The sequence below is a fragment of the Centropristis striata genome, chromosome 2 (assembly GCF_030273125.1).
Source record: "Centropristis striata isolate RG_2023a ecotype Rhode Island chromosome 2, C.striata_1.0, whole genome shotgun sequence".
NCBI classification, from domain to species: Eukaryota; Metazoa; Chordata; class Actinopteri; order Perciformes; family Serranidae; genus Centropristis; species Centropristis striata.
Genome location: NC_081518.1, coordinates 29612354 through 29637085, shown reverse-complemented (window position 1 = coordinate 29637085; position 24732 = coordinate 29612354). Strand labels below are relative to the sequence as shown.

The following is a 24732-nucleotide window of genomic DNA, read 5'->3' as shown; positions in this document are numbered from 1 at the left end:
TGCTTTTAGGGCAAGAGCATCAATCTGCAGCTAATTCAACAGGGAAACAGTGTGAAGATGTTTGTGGGTTATTAATGAGGAATAACATCAACCTCATCACTTTGACTGAAAACGGCAACACAATAGCGTCAATTCTGACTTTCATATTAATGGATCAAACCTGGATCCAGACGTCAAGTGTTGTTCTGGGACTGAATCTGTCGAGTTAAATGCTGCAGTCTATTCCGAGTCACAAATCTGAGTCAGTATTCATGATTTCTGATCTAAAAGTGTCCCAGAGTTTCAGAAAACATCCCACAAACTGATGTCTGAAGTCTGCGTATTAGCTGATGAACTTGCTCTTCTTGCATTTTCATTCAAATAAAACTAGATAAGATAAGAGCAGACTTTATTTATCCTGCAGTGGGGAAATTTAGTCGTCACAGCAGCTCAAGATACAGAAACATAGATATAGAAGACAGAATAAGAATATAAAGAATAAGACTGCATTCTACATACATACACAATGTACATATACATTTTTGCTATTTGGCATTTATTATTAATATGTGTTTTTTGGGTTTGTTTGTTTTTCTGATTGCAATTTACAGATATTGCACATTGGAAAATATATATTTCGGCATGTTAAAAATGTTAAATAGGTTGTTGCATATAATGGTATGAACATCAATGAATTAATATATATGAATATTTGCAGGTTTTAGAAATGTTGAGTGTCTGCAGGAAAGAGATTGACTTGTATCAAACAACTACAGAAACCGCCACATTAAGTCAAAATTGATGCTAAGATTATTCTGCCCATGGTACTCCGTGTGTGTGTGTGTGTGTGTCTGTGTGTCTGTGTGTCTGTGTGTGTGTCATGTTGCTGTGACATCAGGTGTGTTAGATAATTGTCCCACTACACTTCTCCATTGTTAGGGCGCGTTTGTTTTGCAGAACAGACGAGAGGAGAGTAAAATACTTTTAACTATTTATTAAGCCAGTAATAAAAGAGTTAGCATGTACATGGACCTTAATCTGATCAGAAATCTCAGTCTGTAAGACAGTTTACTGCAACCACCTTCAGAGAAAGGATGCATATCTTACTGTTACACAGAGTTTGTAATGTGAATGTTCGACTATCTGTGTTACATCGGTGTTACAGCTTCTGGTCAGCACCTGTTGAAGTAATACAATGACACACATTTCTCCTTATCTGGCCCTCTCTATCTGATCCTAGTGTTCCTCAGTGCTCTACTTTAAGTGTATGACCTTGGATTTGTCTCTATGAATGTGTCTCTGTGTTGCATCTGCTCGCCCTCAGGAATGTGCAAACAGTGTTATCTATGTGTGTATGCTCTGTTATATTCAATCTGTGTTTTATGCTCTGTGTAATGTACACTTTTTAAGCAGCATTTACTAATGGTCATAATTACATTACATGTCATTTAGCTGACACTTTTCTCCAAAGCGACTTACAATAAGTGCATTCAACCTGGTGGTACTAGCCTCAGACCACAGCAAGCAAGTAAGTACATAACTTTAAGAGCCATCTGTAATTGCTACAGGAGTGCTTTATAAGAGTTAAGCAATGTGCTAAAGAAGAAGAGCAAAGGAATAAGAGGGTTTTTTTATTTATTATTATTAGCGACCATGACTTAACCGAGGTATTGTTGAAAGAGGTAGGTCTTCCGCCTGCGGTGGAAGATGTACAGGCTGTCTGAGGTCCTGATGTCAGTGGGGAGCTCGTTCCACCATTTGGGTGCCAGGACAGAGAAAAGTCTGGAAATGGTTTTGAGGTAAGTTGCCCCACGCAGGGTGGGGGTTGCCAGCTGTTTGGCTGATGCAGAGCGGAGAGGACGGGCAGGAGTGTAGGGTTGGACCAGGTCCTGGATGTAAGCTGGGCCTGAACCATTAGCAGCGGAGTACGCTAGTGCTAGAGTCTTGAAGCGTATCAGCCATTGGTAACCAGTGTAGGGAGGAAGGAGTGGTGTTGTGTGAGAAAATTTGGGAAGAATGAAGACCAACCGAGCTGCTGCATTCTGGATGAGTTGTAGAGGTTCTCCTGATGTTATGCAGTAAGAATCTGCAGGATCTGGTGGTAGCAGTAATAATGCAGATAATTGCTCATTTTCATTAATCCTTAACACTGTGTCAGAGACTAGTTTTTCTGAGTTATAAGTACATTGTCTTGCAGCATAACTTTTTTTGCTGGTTCGTTAATATTAAAAACTGATATGTGTATGTAAGTTCTCTTTTTAGAGGCTGTTGTTCAAAGAAGCTGTTCTGTAGTTTAAAGAGTTTCTTGCTTCAGACTGTAGATGAAAAAGAGGAAGTTTTCATGTTTTAGATGCCTGTTGAAAGACTTAGTTTGAGTTATGGTTCTTTTGCACGAATTACCATCAAAAAGTGTCGTTCTTGTCACTGATATCTTCACAACTTTCATTCATTTTTTTCTCATTCATATTTCTCTACAGCATCACGTTAGCATTTCACTTCTGTCAACTGTATTTATGCTTCAAACATCATAAAAGTGGAGTTCATCTGTGGAGATTATCCTGCTGATCAAAACATGACAGCAGCAGAAATGTTTATTTTCTGCAATGATCCAAAATCCCAGAGAAGAACTCTAACAGATAAACTTCAGGGTCGGACTACAAAATACGGAGTTTCATTTGCTCTCTATTTGCAGGTTTTTGTCACATATCATCTCTCTTTGTCCCTGAACTTCCTGCCTCTTTATACTGTCACTCATACGATCGCATAAAAGTGTTGAGAAGTGAGAGGATGGAAGAAACAAACAGTCAGTAGCTCATCATGTTGCTGTGCAGAGACGGTGCACCGAGTCATTTGTTGGTGCAGCAGTAGAAAGTTTGCAGCCTGCAGCCTCTGCAGGGCAACACAGATATCTCAGATGTTTCTGGGCGCTCCGCTGGGACGAGCCAGCGAGTGAGCCGGCCTCTCTCTGTCTCCTCTGTCCTGTTTTTAGCTCGTAGATGTCTGGAGACGCTGCTGTGATTTATTCTGCCTCTCTGCTGCTCAGGTGAGACTCGCCTGCACCAACAGGATGAACGAGTGGCTGTCACACCTGCTCACTCACTCACAGGAACAGGTTTATTATAGAGCAAGGTAGGGGTGGGCGATATGGCCCTAAAAGATTATCACGATATTTCAGAGTATTATCGCGATAACGATATTCTTGACGATATCAAAAATACTGAAAAATATATAGAAAATTATTTTGTAGTCCATATAAATAAATAAAAATTGTACAACAAAATAAAAATCAATCATAAATCTAAATGTAGTGTAAATTGCAAATCTCAACAGTTGCCAAATACAAAAAAATTACTTACTTGAGTATTAGCGAATAATAATAAAAAATAACCTTCTAGGGGGTCTGGGGTCCCCCTGGGAGAAAATTTTGTACATTTTATAGTACAATGTGATCAATCTCGTCCACTTTGAGAGCTAAATGTGAGCAAACAACTCACAAACACATCATTGCCTATTTTAATTAATTATTGTAAAGGAGAATAAAGGTTCTTCTATGTTTTATTTAAGGCATCTTATTTTGACAGTCTTCTTGTAATTTCTGTGGTGGATTCTGTGCTCTTATTTTGAAAGCTGCATTTGTGAAGCGACAGGAAGTAATAGTAGCTTTTTGTGATTAAAACAACTTTAATTGTTAGCTAATGTTAGCTCGCGGCTAACGAACGGCACAATGCAACAGTGTGTTTGGACCGTTTGGACCTCTGACAGGACAGGTTGATAGTATTTAGATCGGCTCACGCACACACAGACGCACAGAGAGAGAGAGAGGGGACGGGACTGATACATTACAGACAGGTAGGTTCTTGTTTTGAAGCGCAGTGGGAGGGCAGCTCGGTATATTCAGTGCGTGTGTGTGAATGCGTGCGCATGTCTCGGAGGAGGACCGAGAGGAGGGTCGGGGTTTAGACTGACTGACGGGTGACAGACACTGCTGAGCAGAGACACAACGCAAAATAACTTTATGTTATGAATAGTGTAGATATACTTTCAGTAGCTTGAAATGTGACGTTAGAGCAGCACAAGAGACTGGCGGGCCGCCAACGTCTAGGTAATTAATAGGAAATCCTTACGCCACTTTGTCAAGAAGTAGGGCATGTTGCCAATATCGTGATATGCATTTTTTATACCCATAAAAAAACATATACCGGTATTATCGTGAACGATACGATATGGCACACCCCTAGAGCAAGGGATGATCTGATGTCTCTACTGTACAGAGTCAGAGGAAACTGAGTTATTGTTTAAAGACATGCAACATTTCCACATTAAATGACCAGACCATAGACTGTATTAATAATGGACATAGTGACCGTGACATCACGCATTGGTTTCTGGCCCGTTTGAGGCATCAGGTTCAGTGTTTCACTATGGGGAGAAGACTATACTTGTGGACTGTGGAGGAGCGAGAGGGATCTGACAACACTGACTACAGGTCTCTCTACACCTCAACCTGACTGATTCATGTTAGCATTAATTGGAGCATTAACTGGGATGGCAAAAAACAAAAACAAAGTATATGTTACTTACCTCAGAAAACTGAACAGCGACTCCTTGGAGTGTCTGTGAGTCCAACCAAACGCTGAACAAGACATTTTTAATGAACAAAACGTTCAAATAAACTGTCACTAAGTAAAAATACAGCGTGAAAGGGTCAAAGTGTGTGTTTATATATATATAAACAACATATGTTTATATATATAAACAAGAAACAATAAAACAATATAACAGGTAGATTCAGTGGAATTAAAAAAAAAAAAGTTTTAAAACTAATTTTAAACAATTTAACCTGACAGCTAGATGGATTATATCTTTGAGCTACATATGCACAATATGACAACAGAAAGACAAAAAATGACGTCTGAATAAATGGACAAAATTAGGAAATATTAATTCAATAATTCAATTCATTTCTGAGGTAATAATCAAGTGAGAAGTTTTCTCATTTTGTATTGGAATGAATGGACCCAAATGCTTCTGCAGCTGCCTTCAGCGCCCCCTGTTGGAATTTCTCACTGCTCATACCCGGAGGTTGCCGCCTAGACCAGACTTATGTTCTGTATTTTGTTGACTTGTTTACCTACATAATCCTAAATGTTTCCAGTAATAAAAGCTTCTATCTGGAGTTCACTCTTTACCTGGAGGCTCTCTGATGTGAATTTAAGCCGAACCTCACCGGTGTTGCTGTGAGGCTCTTTTATCCTCACGACACTGGAGACATGAGGGCTTCAGGGAGGAACCTATTAGACAGAAGTCACATCTCTTCACTTTTCCACCTCCCAGTCAAATAAAAAACACGGTTCACATCTTCATTAATCTGCATTTCCCTGTTCCTGCTCTCACAGTCACACAGACTTCCCCCAGATTCTCCCCAACTCCCATTTCAGCGTTTATTTTGGTCGCCCCGCGGCAAGGATATGGATAAAAGGATTAACTTTATCGTCTACCAGTTTAGAGCTCTTAAACTCAGCCTGACGGCCCCCCTGAAAATTGACAAGATGCATGCCAGCGAGGCTCCATTCAATACCACTTAAATTCATTTCCCCTGTTTGTTACACAGACGGTTCTGATGTTAAAGCCTGAAGAGTTTAAAGGCTGAAAGATGGAAGGAAACCAAACAGTACTAGCAGATAGGAAGTCATCGAAAATCGTGTTTAAACTCCAATAATCAATATTTCTAACTAACTAATGGAACAAAAGACACACGGTCTGTAAGTAATTCAGCTTTAAATTTCAGTTTTTTGGGGAAAATTAAGTTATATCTACACAACAGTCCAAAAAGTCAAACTTATTTCAGTCTATAGTCATAAAACTAGAAGGAGAATCTACACGCAATAAAGTGCTCACATGAATTTATGACATATAAAACACATTTGGCATGTTTATTGCATGTCATACATCTACTATGACAGGTTTCACTTTTGATAAATGACCTTAAAGTCTTCACATTAAATAATTTAGGGACATATTTCACATTTTTCAGGAAACCAGCAAATAATTAATATTGTTACAGAGCCAACTGGCTTCAATCAATGAATGAATAATTTCAAACACATTTTATGGTTTTATTTTAGATAAATGACTGAATTCTCTCACAACTTTGTGTTAAACATTGTATAAGTGTTTGCACAAATGTTGGGTTCAGTGCTGGAGCTGAGCCTGTATAGGTAATTGACTGAAGAAAACAAACAAACACGAGTTAACAGACGGATAAACACACACACACACACACACACACACACACACACACACACACACACGGCAGCGGCAGTGAAGCTGCAGCTCATCACTAACACCCACTCTGCTCCCAGCAGATGTCAGTGTTACATAATGACTCTCTGATGTAAAACACACACACACACACACACACACACACACACACACACACTGTGCATGTGTTCACTGGCTCATGAGGAAATTCAGACAACCATTTTTAGCACAAATGCAACAGATCCTAATTTCTGGTGGTGATTGTACAGTTTAAGGATGAATTAACTGCAGAGGGCGACTAACTTTCAATCTCAGTGGATGGAAAATTTATTTAGTTGATCCTGATTCACACTGACAGTTCTGGCCTAAAGGTTAGAGGAGCGAGCTTGTGACCGGAGGGTCTGCGTTCCAGATCCACCAGATCTAGGCTGTGGCTCTGTTGGTAGAGTGATCACCCACTGATCGGAAGGTTGATGAATCGATCCCTGTCCATGGCAGTCTCTCAACTATCTGTATCGTTTAGTACCCCAAATTTCTACCAATGGTGTGTGAGTGAATTCTGGATGGTGGTAGGTGGCACCAGTTAGGGTAGCCTCGGCCACCAGTGTGAGTGAATGAATGCCTACCTCCAGAGTGGTCGCAAAGACCAGAAAAGTGCTATATTAGTGCAGTACATGTGCCATTTTTTTTTTTACCATTACCTCAGGATAAATCTGAGAGGGGTAAGTGAAAGAGCTGCTCCCTCATGCCCTTAACCCCAACTGCTCAGTGGCCAGCAGATCATGAACTGAGAATTGTGGTTGTACTCAGTGTTTGCCATGTTGGTTATGTAGTGGAAGGCAAACTTGTAAATGTAATGTTGCATTTTGTCTGAGATGTGACGTACAAACAACAGTGTTGGCGTGAGCCATACTTTTAATTTTGTAAACGTGTTTATTTCTGCTTTTAAGTTTGGTATTTTACATGAGGGTCTATAGGTATTGACGCCAAGACCTGCAGTCGGAGTGTCGGGCGTCGATGCTGATCTGACGTGGTGGTAAAACAGTGGAAATCCAGTTTCTGGGTCCGTCACGTGATGATGTTGGACCCAGAAAGACTTCAGACTTCCACTGATAAAGAAGCATCTGTAAATTAAAACATCAGAACATGCAAAATGACTCATTTCACTGTCAGAGTTTGATCCATTCGGTCGGACAACATTTGGAAAGTCTAGAAGAGCTGAAAGATTAAATCCTTTTATTCACATTCACGTCACTGGAGCACTAAACAGGAAGTAGAAGTCTTTAGTGCAGTCAGAAAATCCATCCAGGAATTTTTATACATGGAAGAAGATCTTTAACTGAGCAGCTTTCATAGGAATGAATATAGCTCCGTCTCAGACACTACTGTCTCACTTCTCTTTATATGTCCCTTTTGGAGCCTGCCTCAAGTGGACAGTTGAGGAACTGCATTTTTTATTGATTCAGTATGAGCTATGGTGGTTAATGTTAGCTTTAACACAGCTGCAGGTTTTCATTAATTTTCAATTTAGCATCATCCTGTAACTACATCTTTTGGCCCAGATTAAAACCTTTTTAGGCCATTGAAGGTGTTCAGAAGGTCACTGAGAGAACAAAACAAGCCCAGTGTGACACTGTCACCATGACCATAGGATGCTTCCTGATGTCAGATAATATTTAGATGTGAAAGATAAAGACTCTGTGAGCAGCGTGGCCTGTTTGATGAGGACGTGACCTTCTGCAGGTAGGTGATGTGCACATGCTGCTGATTGCACACTTGATATCACATGTGGCAGTGAGAGTTAATGAGAGCTGCTCCACTGGTGCTCCACTTTCAATTAGCTCCTCATATTAAATGATTATGTTTCTAGCTTCTGCTCACAGTGAGTAAAGTCATTCTGTGTGTTAGTGACTGTTCACATGAGCCAAACAAGCCAAATATATGACTCCAGTATTTAAAGCACCCCATTCTTTACTGGTGCATCAACTTAAAACATCTGAATATAATGTTTAAAGACTCTGGTAAGGTGCTTTTAACTGCTCTGGCTGTGTTTCTCTGGGACAAACACATTGATTGCATCACCACAACTAAAACTAACTTAAAAAATACAAGATAAAGTGATGCACATGCTGTGTGGAAAAGACAAAAAAAGAAAGACAAATTGAATCACACACGGACATGTTCACAGTTGGAGTATCTTCAGTCCCTCAGCAGCTCGTCAGAACAGCAGTTAGTGCAGAGATAACACACACACACACACACACACACACACACACACACTGTCACAGAGCTGTGTTTACCCCCGAGGCCTCTGCACACATGCACACACACTGATCTTGTCACTATTGTATGAAAAGCTAGTAGCTGCAACATGTCACTTATCAGGAGAAAAGCAGCTTTGTTTTCCTATCAGCCACCATAGTGTTGAACATATTCTCCCTGAGAGCAGAGGTGTGGTATACAGCGTATACACTCCTCCACAGATACCTATCAGAGCACATCCTGTAGATTAATGCTGCAGCCAGTCATGCTTGTCTTTCCTGTAATCTGTGGTGTTTATTGTTCATGTAAACCTTTTTTTGCTCAGTAACCAGTAAAATAACACCAAGCCTGGAGAGAAAAGCCGGTCTGAAGTCCAGCTTTTTAAAGCATTTTGGCCACAGATCAGGACTTCTTTGATGTGGTACTAATCTGCCTTTGTTGACTTTATAATTAGATATCAGCCAGGTCACAATAAGACAGAGTTCTGGTTCCACTGGGGATTGAACCCAGGACCTTCTGCGTATAAAGCAGACATGATGACCTCTGAGCATTATTTAGTATTTAAATGAGCTTTATGCAGCCCTGTATAGTCCGGAGACCTGTCCAGGGTGGACCATGCCTTTTGTCCATTGTCACCTGGGATTGGCTCTGCTGGTTTGGTTGGATCAGGTCAGGGAAAGAACATCAGGTAAGACAGAGTTGGACTGGTCTTGACTTCAAAAGTGATGTTTGCCGGGTGGTAATAAGGCAAATATCTAGTTCCACTAGGGACTGAACCCAGGACCTTCTGCGTGTAAAGCAGGCGTGATGATTACTACACTATGGAACCTCTTTTGTAACAATGTCTGTAATCTAATTTAGGCAGAAATGTGGTTCTATGACAAATGGGCGGTAAAATAAGCTTTATGCAGCTCTGTGTAGTCCGGAGACCTGTCCAGGGTGTACTCTGCCTCTGTCAAGTGTCAGCTGGGATTGGCTCTAAACAAAGAGTTTGATTGGTTCAGGTTAGGGAAAGAACATCAGGTAAGACAGAGTTAGGAAGGTCATGAGTTTATAAGTCATGTGTGCCAGGTCATAATAAGAGAAATATCTGGTTCCACTGGGGATTGAACCCAGGACCTTCTGCGTGTAAAGCAGATGTGATGACCACTACACTATGGAACCTCTTATGTAATTTAATTAACAGGTAATAAAGCCTTGTATAGTCAGGAGACGTGTCAAGGGTGGACCCTGCCTCTCATCCAGTGTCAGCTGGAATTGACTCTGTTGGTTTCATTGGTTCAGCTTAGGGTAAAAATATCAGGTAAGACAGAGTTGGGGAGGTCCTTTCTTCATAATTAATGTTGCCAGCTGGTAAAAAGACTGAACTCTGGTTCCTCTGGGGATTGAACCCAGGACCTTCTGCTTGTAAAGCAGACGTGATGACTACTACACTATGGAACCGCTGTCATATGCATATCTTTAATCAAATTGAGGAACAACTGTCGTTCTAAGCATCATTTAGCAGTTAAATAAGCGTTATCCAGTGTCAGCTGGATTGGCTCTATTGGTTTAGGTTGAGGTAAGAATATCAGGTAAACCAGAGTTTGACTTTCGGATCGGTTTGTTTGGTTGGTATTTTCTGACATCTACCATGGGGACACTGCAAACAGGAACTCATAAAACCTCAGATTTGACTGTCATACAATCCTACATTGTTTTCCAGGGTCTAACAGGTCATCAAGTCTGCTTTTCATGCAGAAAGACCTTGGTTCAAGCCCAGTGGAACCAGATTTTTGTCTTATTAGACCCTGGAAAACATCAATTTCAAAACCATAATTTAGCAGTTAATAAGGTTAAGGCCACCTGATGTAATCAACATTGCAGCTTCTTTGCCAGGTGGTAATAAGACAGAGATCTACTTCCAGTGGGGATTGAACCCTGGAGCTTCTGCATGTAAAGTAGATTTGATGACTACTACACTACGGAACCTATTTTCCCTCAACATCTGTACTCTAATTGAGTCATAAATGTGGTTCTGAGCACAATTTAGCAGGTAAATAAGCTTCATGCAGTCCTGGGATTGGCTCAAATGGTTCAATATTTTAAGGATTATTGTGAGAACATCAGGTGGGAAGGTATGACTTTCTGTTCGGTGGGTATTTTCTATACCTTCTCCTTCCGTGTGTAAAGCAGACGTGATGGCCACTACACTATGGAACCCCTTGAGCATCACCATCTTTAATCTACTCAATGCCTAAAATGTGGTTCTGAGAAAAATTAATAGATTAAATGAGCTTCATGCAGCCCTGTGATCGCCCGACAACCGGTCCAGGATTCTGGATGCTAAAGCATGTTTTGTTTCTTGGTTGATGTTTAGTAGTAATACAAAATGAAAGACCCAGGCTGATTTTTATGTTAGACTTCTATCAGAGCTTCTTAACCACACATATGAGCTGTACACGCCTCTGTGAACTCTCTGTTTTATTAATACACACTGCACTGTTTGCCATGTTTCTGCTCGTGTCTGTGGGAGCAGCTTTGAAAAGGCTCATCCATCGGGTCCATATGGGGGCCCTGAGGGCGGGAGGGCCAGGGTGTGTGTGTGTGTGTGTGTATGTGTGTGTGTTAAGGGGAAGGGGCACAGAAGGCTGAGCAGCATGTTTCTCTCTCAGTGAAGAGTCCAACTGGAGCACCAAGAGGCTCAAACTACCTATTTAATTTATTTAATAAGCATGGTGTGATCTGTGTGTGTGTGTGTGTGTGTGTGTGTGTGTGTGTGTGTGTTATCGTTGTTGTTACTAAAGAGCCAGCGGGTTGTTTTACATTCATGATTAAGTTTATTTGGATTAAATCCCACACGCACCGTCCTGCTGCCACAGATCCTCATCAGGAGACCGAATGTGGATTAATGTGTCGCTAAAAATAATTCCCAACAAACGCACTATTGCCTTCTGTTTGAGTTGTGTGTCTAAAAACTGCAGTTTAATATTCTTTCATATTTTCATATTCCATATTATTATATCATTATAGACTGTATAAAATAAGTCAGAAGTGAGGGTTGGATCAGACTGAGAACTTGAACGCTGAAGGCTAACAGTATATGTTTGTCTTTCATGTAAATTCAAATGTCAATCACTAACAAACACAAACACTAAGTTACCAGCTAGTGATAGCAAGCCAGCTTGATTAAAAGGTGCATCCATAATTCCCGTTAAGTGTGATCAGGATTTTGATGCTAATTTAGTGAAAAAAAGCTTAAATTAATTGTACTTACCTGAAAAAATGAACAGTCACTTCTCAGAGTGTCTTTTTGCTGAAACTCGTAGGTGACCCCAATTTTACAATTTACTGTGGTACAATTTTATCCTGATTGACAAGTCTCAATAGTAGCTACTTGTCAATCATACTATAGCCTCACCCTAAATCCTCCACTGCTTTATCGTTTTTTTTTTACTCCAAACTGGATACTGCAGTAAATAAATATCATGTTTACATGAAAGATGTTTACTGAGGTAAGAAGTCAAGTGAGAAATAGGTTAATTTTCCCATAGACTTCTATGCAAACTTCTTTCACCCCCTGTTGGACGTTAGAAAGACGTAACGTTTTAACTTCACATTTCAGGCCCAGAGGCTCCGTCCACTTCTTGTATTCAACATTTTATATTTGATGTAGAGTTTAATGACGTTTTTGGCCTGCAGATCCAAGCAGAGTGGGGGTTTTAGTGACCACAGACCTTTACAGCAAGGTGTGATGGCTGTTTGGTTGCCTGGTGGTACTTCCCCGCTGCACACACACCTGAAGAACACAGAGTGTGTTGTGCTTCAGCTGCAGCAGCAGTGTGTCGGTTGTGTTTGGCTGCTGGTGATAAGCTGCTGCTCTTTAATGTGCTGCTGTCTGAGAACGTTACTGCGGTTAAACAGGAAACAACCTCCTGTAGCCAAGTGTGTGTCTGTGTGTCTGTGTGTACTCTCACTGTGTGAACTCTGCACCGTTGTCATATTAAAACCTAGTATCTTCTTAATAGCTCATGAACTTCAGAGTCTTTGAACGAAAACCTATTGACTATTAAAATATTACATTCACTTATTTGGTGTCATTAAGCACCTGAAGATTTGAACACCCTCTTTAAAAGCAAAATCAAATCACCGAGGTTCTATAGTCTAGTAGTCATCATGTCTGCTTTATACACAGAAGGTCCTGGGATCAATCCCCAGATTTTTCCTTATTGGATGCTGGCTAGAAACAGCTTTAACAGTTTCTTTTTGCAACACCTAACTAAGAAACAACACATTTTCATCTTTCTGTGAGATGCTGGAGGCCTACACATATAGTGAAGTCAACACATATAGGACTGTATGACAGTTAAATCCCAGGTGTTCATGTTTGCCATGTTCCCATGATAAACGTTAGAGAACACCCACTTAACATACTGAACCAAAAGTCATGACCTTCCCAACTCTGGCTGACCTAACCTTGACCAGTCACACCGATATAACCAGTCCTAGCTTATATAACTGCCAAACCACATTCATGTCTCAATTAAATTACAGATATTGAAGAAAAAGAGGTTTTATAGTTCCATAATAGCACTATGGAGTAGGGATGTCACGTTTACAGATTTTCTTGGGACAATTATTGTCAGAGAAATAATCACAATACTACGATTATCACTATTATTTTTGCATTCATTAATTTCACACTAATTTGAACACTCCTTATAGGTCTTATTTTTTATTTATTTCCCTTTTTGGATGCTCTTATAACAAAATAATATAGCAACAATGTAAAGTAACCACAAAAGTACAAGAAAATTTATAATAATCCATATCATATATACTAAATTATAAGATATGAAAATCATTTTAATAATTTGTTTGTCTAATCTTATGTGGCCAGATAAAAATATGTATCTAATATTTTGGTCCTTTAATTTTATTTTTAAATTACATTTCCACAAATAAATTACTATTAAATGAAAGGGACATCCCATAGTGCTTTTACTACTTTTTGCTCAATACAGAAACAAAAGGAGGTAATGATGAATGTTCACTGACTGAGGACCTAAAGAAGATTGCGTTTTCTTATACAGGCCATTGCACAGTGACACTGAAACTGTTTGACAACTCACTAACTACTATGAAACATGTTCAGCTTTATGTAACGTTACGTGATGCGGCTTAACTTGTCCCGTTGCACTGTATGGCGAATCAGTGTCGCACACAATTAATGGCAAATGACACGGTAAGTATTTTCTACCAATTCAATGTTATGTTAGGTAAACATTGACAATACTTAACCTAGTTACTATTTACCTTTACGTTGTCGTACAATGCTTGGTGGTTATGATGTTGAGACATGTTTGATGTATTGCCTGTTTTAACGGCAACTTTTTTGTGGCCTGTTTTACACCTGGGCAGACCGTCTTCAACAATGACACCTTGTTCTTTTTTTGGGTAGCCAAAACATTCCCACATGGATGATTTTACATGTTTTTTCAGAAGGAAAAGCTCTTCCCATTCCATGCTTTACCTCCTGTCACCTCCGTCTGCAGCTGCACGGACTAAAAACAAAGCAACACAAGTGGTGACACGCGGCTGTTGTCGAACTTTATTTTTGTTACGGGCGAGTTGCACTAATGTGCCAACATAGTTCCAGCATAATCTTTTCTGGAAATTGGCGGTATTTTATATCGCGATTAATTGTGAAAATGGGTAATCGTGACATCAACACATTATGTTCAGAACTGTATTTATGCATTTGTTGAATTATTGACAAACAGGTAGTGTAGTAGTCATTACGTCTGCTTTACTCACAGAAGGTCCTGTGTTCAATACCCAGTCGAATTAGAACTCTGACCTCTTACCAGCTGGTTATATGAAAACTGTGTTGGTTATAAGATCTTCTGTGCTGCCAGGATGAACATCTGTGTGAATCTGAAGTAACGATGACTCCTATCATGGCTGGGTAAACGAACACAAGGCAGTAATTCTAGTTGAGAAGGAGAAATTGACATGGGCAGCCGTGTGCGTTCAGTTGTCTCTCTAAATGTCAATGTGCATGTTGGTTTAGCTTTAACTGCTCTGAAAGTAAAGCGTGGTAGTTTGGAGGTTTGTGGGGGGTTTGATACAATGACCAGCATCCAGTGCAACTCAGATCAAACTGTCTAACCAGACAGCGCTAATCAAATATAAGTCAATATTCTGTTACTGCGTTGTATGTTCACATCTCAAATGCACAAATACATTTAATCAATGTTTAGCTGAAATATGAGAAAGTTTGAAGCCAAGAAACCAGTGTAGTAGTTATCACGTCTGCTTTACAAGCAGAAGGTCCTGGGTTCAATCCCCAGTGGAGCCACATCTTTGTCTAAGTAAACCCTGGCAAATGTCACTTGTGAAGTCAACATGTGTGGGACTGCTTGACAATCTGAGTTTTTATCAGTTCCTGTTTTCAGTGTTGCCATGGTAAATGTTAGAAAATACCCACCCAACCAAAAGTCAAGGCCGGACAAACTCTGTCTGACCTGATGTTCTTACCCTAAGCTTAACCAATCAAACCAATAGAGCCAATCCCAGCTAACACTGGACAAGAGGCAGGGTGTATACAGGACTGCATAAAGCTTATTTTATTGCTAAATTATGCTCAGAACCACATGTGTTTCTCAATTAGATTGCAGCCTACTAAGCATGTTTCTTAGTCTAGTAGTTATCACGTCTGCTTTACACGCAGAAGGTCCTGGATTCAATCCCCAGTGGCACCACAAGTCTTCTTTATTACATACAGGGAAACATCAGTACAGTTAAGACAACAAATATGGGATTGTACCATGCAGAAGCCAAGCTACTAGCAGTTCTTGTTTGCAACATTCATCCTGGAAATATACATTTCTTAATGGACCTCTGGAAGCAACTTTTTAACTGCTACAGTATGTTCAGAATCATTTTTGTGCGTTACTTCCATTTGATAAAACCATGGTATTGAGGTTCCATAGTGTAGTAGTCATCACGTCTGCTTTACACGCAGAAGGTCCTGGGTTCAATCCCCAGTGGAACCAGTCCTCTGTCTTATTATATGAAAACTGTGGTGGTTATAATATCTTCTGTGCTGCTTGGATGAACAATTGTGTTAACGTTGATCTTCTGCAGCAACAGTGACTTCTGTCATGGCTGGCTAAAGGAGTCTGGAAAGACATGGATATAAACTACAACTTGACAGGTGTGCAGAGACAAAAACAAGGCAGAAATTCTAGTTGAGAAGGAGAAATTGACATGGGCAGCCGTGTGCGTTGAGTTGTCTCTCTAAATGTCAGTGTGCATGTTGGTTTAGCTTTAACTGCTCTGAAAGTAAAGTGTGGTAGTTTGGAGGTTTGTGTCAGTTTGATACAATGACCAGCGTCCAGTGCAATACAGATCAAACTGTCTAACCAGACAGCGCTGATCAAATATTAGTCAATATTCTGTTACTGCGTTGTATGTTCACATCTCAAATGTTTTCACAAATACATTTAATCAATGTTTAGCTGTAATATGAAAAAGTTTGAAGCCAAGAAACCATTTTCCGACATTCAACAGCAAAATTGTGATGCACGAATGCATTGTCACAGGGGTTCCATAGTGTAGTAGTTATCACGTCTGCTTTACACGCAGAAGGTCCTGGATTCAATCCCCAGTGGCACCACAAGTCTTCTTTATTACATACGGGGAAACATCAGTACAGTTAAGACAACAAATATGGGATTGTACCATGCAGAAGCCAAGCTACTAGCAGGTCTTGTTTGCAACATTCATCCTGGAAATATACATTTCTTAATGGACCTCTGGAAGCAACTTTTTAACTGCTACAGTATGTTCAGAATCATTTTTGTGTGTTAATTCCATTTGATAAAACCATGGTATTGAGGTTCCATAGTGTAGTAGTCATCACGTCTGCTTTACACGCAGAAGGTCCTGGGTTCAATCCCCAGTGGAACCAGTCCTCTCTCTTATTATATGAAAACTGTGGTGGTTATAATATCTTCTGTGCTGCTTGGATGAACAATTGTGTTAACGTTGATCTTCTGCAGCAACAGTGACTTCTGTCATGGCTGGCTAAAGGAGTCTGGAAAGACATGGATATAAACTACAACTTGACAGGTGTGCAGAGACAAAAACAAGGCAGAAATTCTAGTTGAGAAGGAGAAATTGACATGGGCAGCCGTGTGCGTTGAGTTGTCTCTCTAAATGTCAGTGTGCATGTTGGTTTAGCTTTAACTGCTCTGAAAGTAAAGTGTGGTAGTTTGGAGGTTTGTGTCAGTTTGATACAATGACCAGCGTCCAGTGCAATACAGATCAAACTGTCTAACCAGACAGCGCTGATCAAATATTAGTCAATATTCTGTTACTGCGTTGTATGTTCACATCTCAAATGTTTTCACAAATACATTTAATCAATGTTTAGCTGTAATATGAAAAAGTTTGAAGCCAAGAAACCATTTTCCGACATTCAACAGCAAAATTGTGATGCACGAATGCATTGTCACAGGGGTTCCATAGTGTAGTAGTTATCATGTCTGCTTTACACGCAGAAGGTCCTGGGTTCAATCCCCAGTGGAACCACATCTTTGTCTAAGTAGACCCTGGCAAATGTCACTTGTGAAATCAACAAATGTGGGACTGCCTGACAATCTGAGGTTTTGTCAGTTCCTGTTTGCAGTGTTCCCATGGTAAATGTTAGAAAATACCCACCCAACCAAAAGTCAAGACCAGACAAACTCTGTCTGACCTGATGTTCTTACCCTAAGCTGAACCAATCAAACCAATAGAGCCAATCCCAGCTAACACTGGACAAGAGGCAGGGTGTATACAGTACTGCATAAAGCTTATTTTATTGCTAAATTATGCTCAGAACCACATATGTATCTCAATTAGATTGCAGCCTACTTAAGAGGTTTTTTAGTGTAGTAGTTATAACGTCTGCTTTACACGCAGAAGGTCCTGGGTTCAATCCCCAGTGGAACCACATCTTTGTCTAAGTAGACCCTGGCAAATGTCACTTGTGAAGTCAACAAACGTGGGATTGCCTGACAATCTGAGTTTTTATCAGTTCCTGTTTGCAGTGTTCCCATGGTAAATGTTAGAAAATACCCAACCAACCAAAAGTCAAGACCAGACAAACTCTGTCTGACATTTCTTAATGGACCTCTGGAGGCAACTTTTTAACTGCTCGTATGTTAAGAATCATTTTTGTGCGTTACTTCCATTTGATAAAACCATGGTATTGAGGTTCCATAGTGTAGTAGTCATCACGTCTGCTTTACACGCAGAAGGTCCTGGGTTCAATCCCCAGTGGAACCAGTCCTCTGTCTTATTATATGAAAACTGTGGTGGTTATAAGATCTTCTGTGCTGCTTGGATGAACAATTGTGTTAACGTTGATCTTCTGCAGCAACAGTGACTTCTGTCATGGCTGGCAAAAGGAGCCTGGAAAGACATGGATATGAACTACAACTTGACAGGTGTGCAGAGACAAACACAAGGCAGTAATTCTAGTTGAGAAGGAGAAATTGACATGGGCAGCCGTGTGCGTTCAGTTGTCTCTCTAATTGTCAGTGTACATGTTGGTTTAGCTTTAACTGCTCTGAAAGTGAAGTGTGGTAGTTTGGAGGTTTGTGGGGGGTTTGATACAATGACCAGCGTCCAGTGCAACTCAGATCAAACTGTCTAACCAGACAGCGCTGATCACATATAAGTCAATATTCTGTTACTGCGTTGTATGTTCACATCTCAAACGTTTTCACAAATACATTTAATCAATGTTTAGCTGTAATATGAGAATGTTTGAAGCCAACAAACCATTTTTTCAACATTCAACAGCAAAAGTGTGATGCATGAATGCATTATCATAGCGTAGTAGTTATCACGTCTGCTTTACACGCAGAAAGTCCTGTGTTCAATCCCCAGTAGACAACATCTTTGTCTAAGTAGACCCTGGCAAATGTCACTTGTGAAGTCAACAAATGTGGGTTTGCCTGACAATCTGAGTTTTTATCAGTTCCTGCTTGCAGTGTTCCCATGGTAAATGTTAGAAAATACCCACCCAACCAAAAGTCAAGACCAGACAAACTCTGTCTGACCTGATGTTCTTACCCTAAGCTGAACCAATCAAACCAATAGAGCCAATCCCAGCTAACACTGGACAAGAGGCAGGGTGTATACAGGACTGCATAAAGCTTATTTTATTGCTAAATTATGCTCAGAACCACAAATGTATCTCAATTAGATTGCAGCCTACTTAAGAGGTTTTTTAGTGTAGTAGTTATCATGTCTGCTTTACACGCAGAAGGTCCTGGATTCAATCCCCAGTGGCACCACAAGTCTTCTTTATTACATACGGGGAAACATCAGTACAGTTAAGACAACAAATATGGGATTGTACCATGCAGAAGCCAAGCTACTAGCAGGTCTTGTTTGCAACATTCATCCTGGAAATATAGATTTCTTAATTGACCTCTGGAGGCAACTTTTTAACTGCTCGTATGTTAAGAATAATTTTTTTGCGTTACTTCCATTTGATAAAACCATGGTATTGAGGTTCCATAGTGTAGTAGTCATCACGTCTGCTTTACACGCAGAAGGTCCTGGATTCAATCCCCAGTGGCACCACAAGTCTTCTTTATTACATACGGGGAAACATCAGTACAGTTAAGACAACAAATATGCGATTGTACCATGCAGAAGCCAAGCTACTAGCAGGTCTTGTTTGCAACATTCATCCTGGAAATATACATTTCTTAATGGACCTCTGGAAGCAACTTTTTAACTGCTACAGTATGTTCAGAATCATTTTTGTGTGTTAATTCCATTTGATAAAACCATGGTATTGAGGTTCCATAGTGTAGTAGTCATCACGTCTGCTTTACACGCAGAAGGTCCTGGGTTCAATCCCCAGTGGAACCAGTCCTCTCTCTTATTATATGAAAACTGTGGTGGTTATAATATCTTCTGTGCTGCTTGGATGAACAATTGTGTTAACGTTGATCTTCTGCAGCAACAGTGACTTCTGTCATGGCTGGCTAAAGGAGTCTGGAAAGACATGGATATAAACTACAACTTGACAGGTGTGCAGAGACAAAAACAAGGCAGAAATTCTAGTTGAGAAGGAGAAATTGACATGGGCAGCCGTGTGCGTTGAGTTGTCTCTCTAAATGTCAGTGTGCATGTTGGATTAGCTTTAACTGCTCTGAAAGTAAAGTGTGGTAGTTTGGAGGTTTGTGTCAGTTTGATACAATGACCAGCGTCCAGTGCAATACAGATCAAACTGTCTAACCAGACAGCGCTGATCAAATATAAGTCAATATTCTGTTACTGCGTTGTATGTTCACATCTCAAATGTTTTCACAAATACATTTAATCAATGTTTAGCTGTAATATGAAAAAGTTTGAAGCCAAGAAACCATTTTCCCACATTCAACAGCAAAATTGTGATGCACGAATGCATTATCACAGGGGTTCCATAGTGTAGTAGTTATCACGTCTGCTTTACACGCAGAAGGTCCTGGGTTCAATCCCCAGTGGAACCACATCTTTGTCTAAGTAGACCCTGGCAAATGTCACTTGTGAAGTCAACAAATGTGGGACTGCCTGACAATCAGAGGTTTTGTCAGTTCCTGTTTGCAGTGTTCCCATGGTAAATGTTAGAAAATACCCACCCAACCAAAAGTCAAGACCAGACAAACTCTGTCTGACCTGATGTTCTTACCCTAAGCTGAACCAATCAAACCAATAGAGCCAATCCCAGCTAACACTGGACAAGAGGCAGGGTGTATACAGTACTGCATATAGCTTATTTTATTGCTAAATTATGCTCAGAACCACATATGTATCTCAATTAGATTGCAGCCTACTTAAGAGGTTTTTTAGTGTAGTAGTTATAACGTCTGCTTTACACGCAGAAGGTCCTGGATTCAATCCCCAGTGGAACCACATCTTTGTCTAAGTAGACCCTGGCAAATGTCACTTGTGAAGTCAACAAACGTGGGATTGCCTGACAATCTGAGTTTTTATCAGTTCCTGTTTGCAGTGTTCCCATGGTAAATGTTAGAAGATACCCAACCAACCAAAAGTCAAGACCAGACAAACTCTGTCTGACATTTCTTAATGGACCTCTGGAGGCAACTTTTTAACTGCTCGTATGTTAAGAATCATTTTTGTGCGTTACTTCCATTGGATAAAACCATGGTATTGAGGTTCCATAGTGTAGTAGTCATCACGTCTGCTTTACACGCAGAAGGTCCTGGGTTCAATCCCCAGTGGAACCAGTCTTCTGTCTTATTATATGAAAACTGTGGTGGTTATAAGATCTTCTATGCTGCTTGGATGAACAATTGTGTTAACGTTGATCTTCTGCAGCAACAGTGACTTCTGTCATGGCTGGCAAAAGGAGCCTGGAAAGACATGGATATGAACTACAACTTGACAGGTGTGCAGAGACAAACACAAGGCAGTAATTCTAGTTGAGAAGGAGAAATTGACATGGGCAGCCGTGTGCGTTCAGTTGTCTCTCTAATTGTCAGTGTACATGTTGGTTTAGCTTTAACTGCTCTGAAAGTAAAGTGTGGTAGTTTGGAGGTTTGTGTCAGTTTGATACAATGACCAGCGTCCAGTGCAACTCAGATCAAACTGTCTAACCAGACAGCGCTGATCACATATAAGTCAATATTCTGTTACTGCGTTGTATGTTCACATCTCAAATGTTTTCACAAATACATTTAATCAATGTTTAGCTGTAATATGAGAATGTTTGAAGCCAACAAACCATTTTTTCAACATTCAACAGCAAAAGTGTGATGCACGAATGCATTATCATAGTGTAGTAGTTATCACGTCTGCTTTACACGCAGAAAGTCCTGTGTTCAATCCCCAGTAGACAACATCTTTGTCTAAGTAGACCCTGGCAAATGTCACTTGTGAAGTCAACAAACGTGGGTTTGCCTGACAATCTGAGTTTTTATCAGTTCCTGTTTGCAGTGTTCCCATGGTGTATGTCTATCCCAGGGTGTATACAGGACTGCATAAAGCTTATTTTATTGCTAAATTATGCTCAGAACCACAAATGTATCTCAATTAGATTGCAGCCTACTTAAGAGTTTTTTTTAGTGTAGTAGTTATCACGTCTGCTTTACACGCAGAAGGTCCTGGATTCAATCCCCAGTGGCACCACAAGTCTTCTTTATTACATTCGGGGAAACATCAGTACAGTTAAGACAACAAAAATGGGATTGTACCATGCAGAAGCCAAGCTACTAGCAGGTCTTGTTTGCAACATTCATCCTGGAAATATACATTTCTTAATGGACCTCTGGAGGCAACTTTTTAACTGCTCGAATGTTCAGAATCATTTTTGTGCGTTACCTCCATATGATAAAACCATGGTATTGAGGTTCCATAGTGTAGTAGTCACCACGTCTGCTTTACACGCAGAAGGTTCTGGGTTCAATCCCCATGTAATGTAAGCCTGGCTTACACCAGACAAATCTCAAATGAGATTTGGTCTGGAAACCAACCGTTCATTTCTCCGTAGAGGAGGTGTGGTTTACGATCCTCCGGAGCAGTTTATTGGGCGCTTAGAATGTCTATCAAAAGCGTCTGTAGGTAGCTCTTAGCCAATCAGATCAGTTATACCAGATGACGTAGTAGAGCAACAGAAATGGATGTTTGTTGTGTGTGTGTGTCTGTGAGAGAGTGTTGCTTGCTGCGTTGCTTCCCCAGTTCTCGCTTTCTGCAAGATTTATTTTCACGCTTTATTCTCCCTCATGTCATTCAGCCACACACATCCACTGATTTTATGGGCAATAAACAAGGACTGTGAGTTTCTCTGCGGCTCCGCTGTCCCCCGGCTCATAGCCAGATCACCGCTCTGTGATTGGATCCCTAAAACAGGGCTAAGAAATCTTCCTGGTTGCCAGACTGGATGGAGGTTCGAAATTAAATTCGAGCGTGCAAGGCAGTATGGGTATACCCAGGCTAAGCGTCCAGTGCAATTCAGATCAAACTGTCTAACCAGACAGCGCTGATCAAATATAAGTCAATAATCTGTTACTGCGTTGTATGTTCACATCTCAAATGTTTTCACAAATACATTTATTCAATGTTTAGCTGTAATTTGAGAACGTTTGAAGCCAACAAACCATTTTTTCAACATTCAACAGCAAAAGTGTGATGCACGAATGCATTATCATAGGGGTTCCATAGTGTAGTAGTTATCACGTCTGCTTTACACGCAGAAGGGCCTGGGTTCAATCCCCAGTGGAACCACATCTTTGTCTAAGTAGACCCTGGCAAATGTCACTTGTGAAGTCAACAAACGTGGGATTGCCTTACAATCTGAGTTTTTATCAGTTCCTGTTTGCAGTGTTCCCATGGTAAATGTTAGAAAATATCCACCCAACCAAAAGTCAAGACCAGACAAACTCTCTCTGACATTTCTTAATGGACCTCTGGAGGCAACTTTTTAACTGCTACAGTATGTTCAGAATCATTTTTGTGCGTTACTTCCATTTGATAAAACCATGGTATTGAGGTTCCATAGTGTAGTAGTCATCACGTCTGCATTACACGCAGAAGGTCCTGGGTCCTCTGTCTTATTATATAAAAACTGTGTTGGTTATAAGATCTTCTGTGCTGCTTGGATGAACATACACAAACACAAGTTTCTCCTGTTTGCATGGTAAACACAGAAGGTCCTAGGTTCAATCCCCAGTGGAACCAGTTCACAGTCTTATTAGACCCTGGAAAACATCAGTAGTTGGAGTAGATAACAAATATAGGGTTGTACCATACAGAGGCCGAGCAACTAGCTGGTCTTGTTTGCAGCATCCAACCAAGACAAATCAGGGGTTCCATTGTGTAGTAGTATCATGCTGCTTTACACGCAGAAGGTCCTTGGTTCAATCCCCAGTGGAACCATACATGTGTGAGCCTCCTTTTTTTAACTAAATTACAGTCAGAACCACATTTACGCCTCAATTGAATAACAGTTGGTGGTACCATCCGTAGTGTAGTAGTGCTTTACATGCAGAAGGTCCTGGGTTCAATCCTCTGTTTACCATATCTTTCGTCTGAACTGACGCCATCTGTAGTGCATGTACCATGAACAGGTAACTGTAAAGCAAACTGCTGTACACAGTAAATAAATAAATAAATTGAGTTCACAGTTACACGTGTCTGGCAGTTTTTTCAGGACGATCAGCAGTTCATTGTAGTGTTGAACCTGATTTTTCTCCTCAGGCTCAGACCAACAGCTTTCTGTGTGTGACAGACAGTCTGTTAAGCATGGTGGATAAAAGATGCATCATAAGAATGCAGTCAAAGTTTCTGAAAAAGTTGTTTTTGCTTTTTTTTGTCTCCTAAGTTTATAAAAGTGGAAAATGAATCTCCTGTAATGCCCTTTGAAGAGAGGAACTAAGTGGACATGAGCTTATTGCTGATGATATTTAATATTAAATTCACACTCAAATCCTTGTCAAAACTTTATTTAACACAGGTGCTTTGGTGTTTTTCTGCCTCATGACTGCTGCTAAAATGGAGATAAGATATTTAGGAGAATGTGAGAATCTGCTGGATCTATGAATCATGCATCCTCCGATGTGTTCTAAGGTGCTTTTTTTTGTTGTGGTTTAATTTAAACCTTCTTTCCTGTGTTGCATTTCAGAAGAAACTGCTGTCATCTCCAGCAGCAGCAGCGTGACTCACTTCCTCTTGTCGTTTTAAAACAAGTCACCAAAAGTTCAGTCACATCTCTCCGTCTAATCCTTAAATCTCATTTATCTGCACCATCTTAAATCCTCACTTCATTTGATGCTGCGAGCGACTGAAGGCAGTGGGAGGAAGGGTGGCTTCTCTTTCTTTTTGTTTTGAGCTCCCAGATGAGCGGCGATGAAATGACTTTGGCAGCTGCTGCTAATGCGCTATAATTGGTACGAGGAGTGACTCGCTCTGAACAATTATAAGATGCATGCGCTGTAATCTCTGCTGAGACTCTGAGGGAGACAGATCCTCTCCATCTTCAGTGTCAGCCTGCTGAGTTTTATGTTTTTCAGAGCTTTAAAACAGTTTGGAGACAGTTTTTTCTGACAGCTCAGGTTGTAGCTGCTGCAGCCCGGAGGACTAAACTTCACTTTTTCTCTCGTCACAAAGTGTCAGCCGGCAGACTGACACCTGACAGGCTGTCTGCAGCTCCTCAAATACCTTGAATTCAACTTGGCAAAGACC

General features: G+C 40.5%; 12 non-coding genes across 12 annotated transcripts; 10 read left to right on the top strand and 2 right to left on the bottom strand.

The window, feature by feature from the left end:
* Positions 1-9593: 9593 nt before the first annotated feature.
* On the bottom strand, positions 9594-9666 carry trnav-uac (transfer RNA valine (anticodon UAC)). The gene has a single exon. It is a non-coding gene; the product is annotated as a tRNA-Val (tRNA).
* Positions 9667-9872: 206 nt separating this feature from the next.
* Positions 9873-9945, bottom strand: trnav-uac (transfer RNA valine (anticodon UAC)). Its single transcript has one exon. It is a non-coding gene; the product is annotated as a tRNA-Val (tRNA).
* Positions 9946-15466: 5521 nt separating this feature from the next.
* On the top strand, positions 15467-15539 carry trnav-uac (transfer RNA valine (anticodon UAC)). The gene has a single exon. It is a non-coding gene; the product is annotated as a tRNA-Val (tRNA).
* A 550-nt stretch (positions 15540-16089) lies between these two features.
* trnav-uac (transfer RNA valine (anticodon UAC)) lies at positions 16090-16162 on the top strand. The gene has a single exon. It is a non-coding gene; the product is annotated as a tRNA-Val (tRNA).
* A 221-nt stretch (positions 16163-16383) lies between these two features.
* Positions 16384-16456, top strand: trnav-uac (transfer RNA valine (anticodon UAC)). Its single transcript has one exon. It is a non-coding gene; the product is annotated as a tRNA-Val (tRNA).
* Positions 16457-17006: 550 nt separating this feature from the next.
* On the top strand, positions 17007-17079 carry trnav-uac (transfer RNA valine (anticodon UAC)). Its single transcript has one exon. It is a non-coding gene; the product is annotated as a tRNA-Val (tRNA).
* A 665-nt stretch (positions 17080-17744) lies between these two features.
* trnav-uac (transfer RNA valine (anticodon UAC)) lies at positions 17745-17817 on the top strand. The gene has a single exon. It is a non-coding gene; the product is annotated as a tRNA-Val (tRNA).
* A 1235-nt stretch (positions 17818-19052) lies between these two features.
* Positions 19053-19125, top strand: trnav-uac (transfer RNA valine (anticodon UAC)). The gene has a single exon. It is a non-coding gene; the product is annotated as a tRNA-Val (tRNA).
* A 221-nt stretch (positions 19126-19346) lies between these two features.
* Positions 19347-19419, top strand: trnav-uac (transfer RNA valine (anticodon UAC)). The gene has a single exon. It is a non-coding gene; the product is annotated as a tRNA-Val (tRNA).
* A 550-nt stretch (positions 19420-19969) lies between these two features.
* Positions 19970-20042, top strand: trnav-uac (transfer RNA valine (anticodon UAC)). Its single transcript has one exon. It is a non-coding gene; the product is annotated as a tRNA-Val (tRNA).
* Positions 20043-20707: 665 nt separating this feature from the next.
* trnav-uac (transfer RNA valine (anticodon UAC)) lies at positions 20708-20780 on the top strand. Its single transcript has one exon. It is a non-coding gene; the product is annotated as a tRNA-Val (tRNA).
* Positions 20781-22703: 1923 nt separating this feature from the next.
* trnav-uac (transfer RNA valine (anticodon UAC)) lies at positions 22704-22776 on the top strand. Its single transcript has one exon. It is a non-coding gene; the product is annotated as a tRNA-Val (tRNA).
* The last annotated feature ends 1956 nt before the right edge of the window (positions 22777-24732 follow it).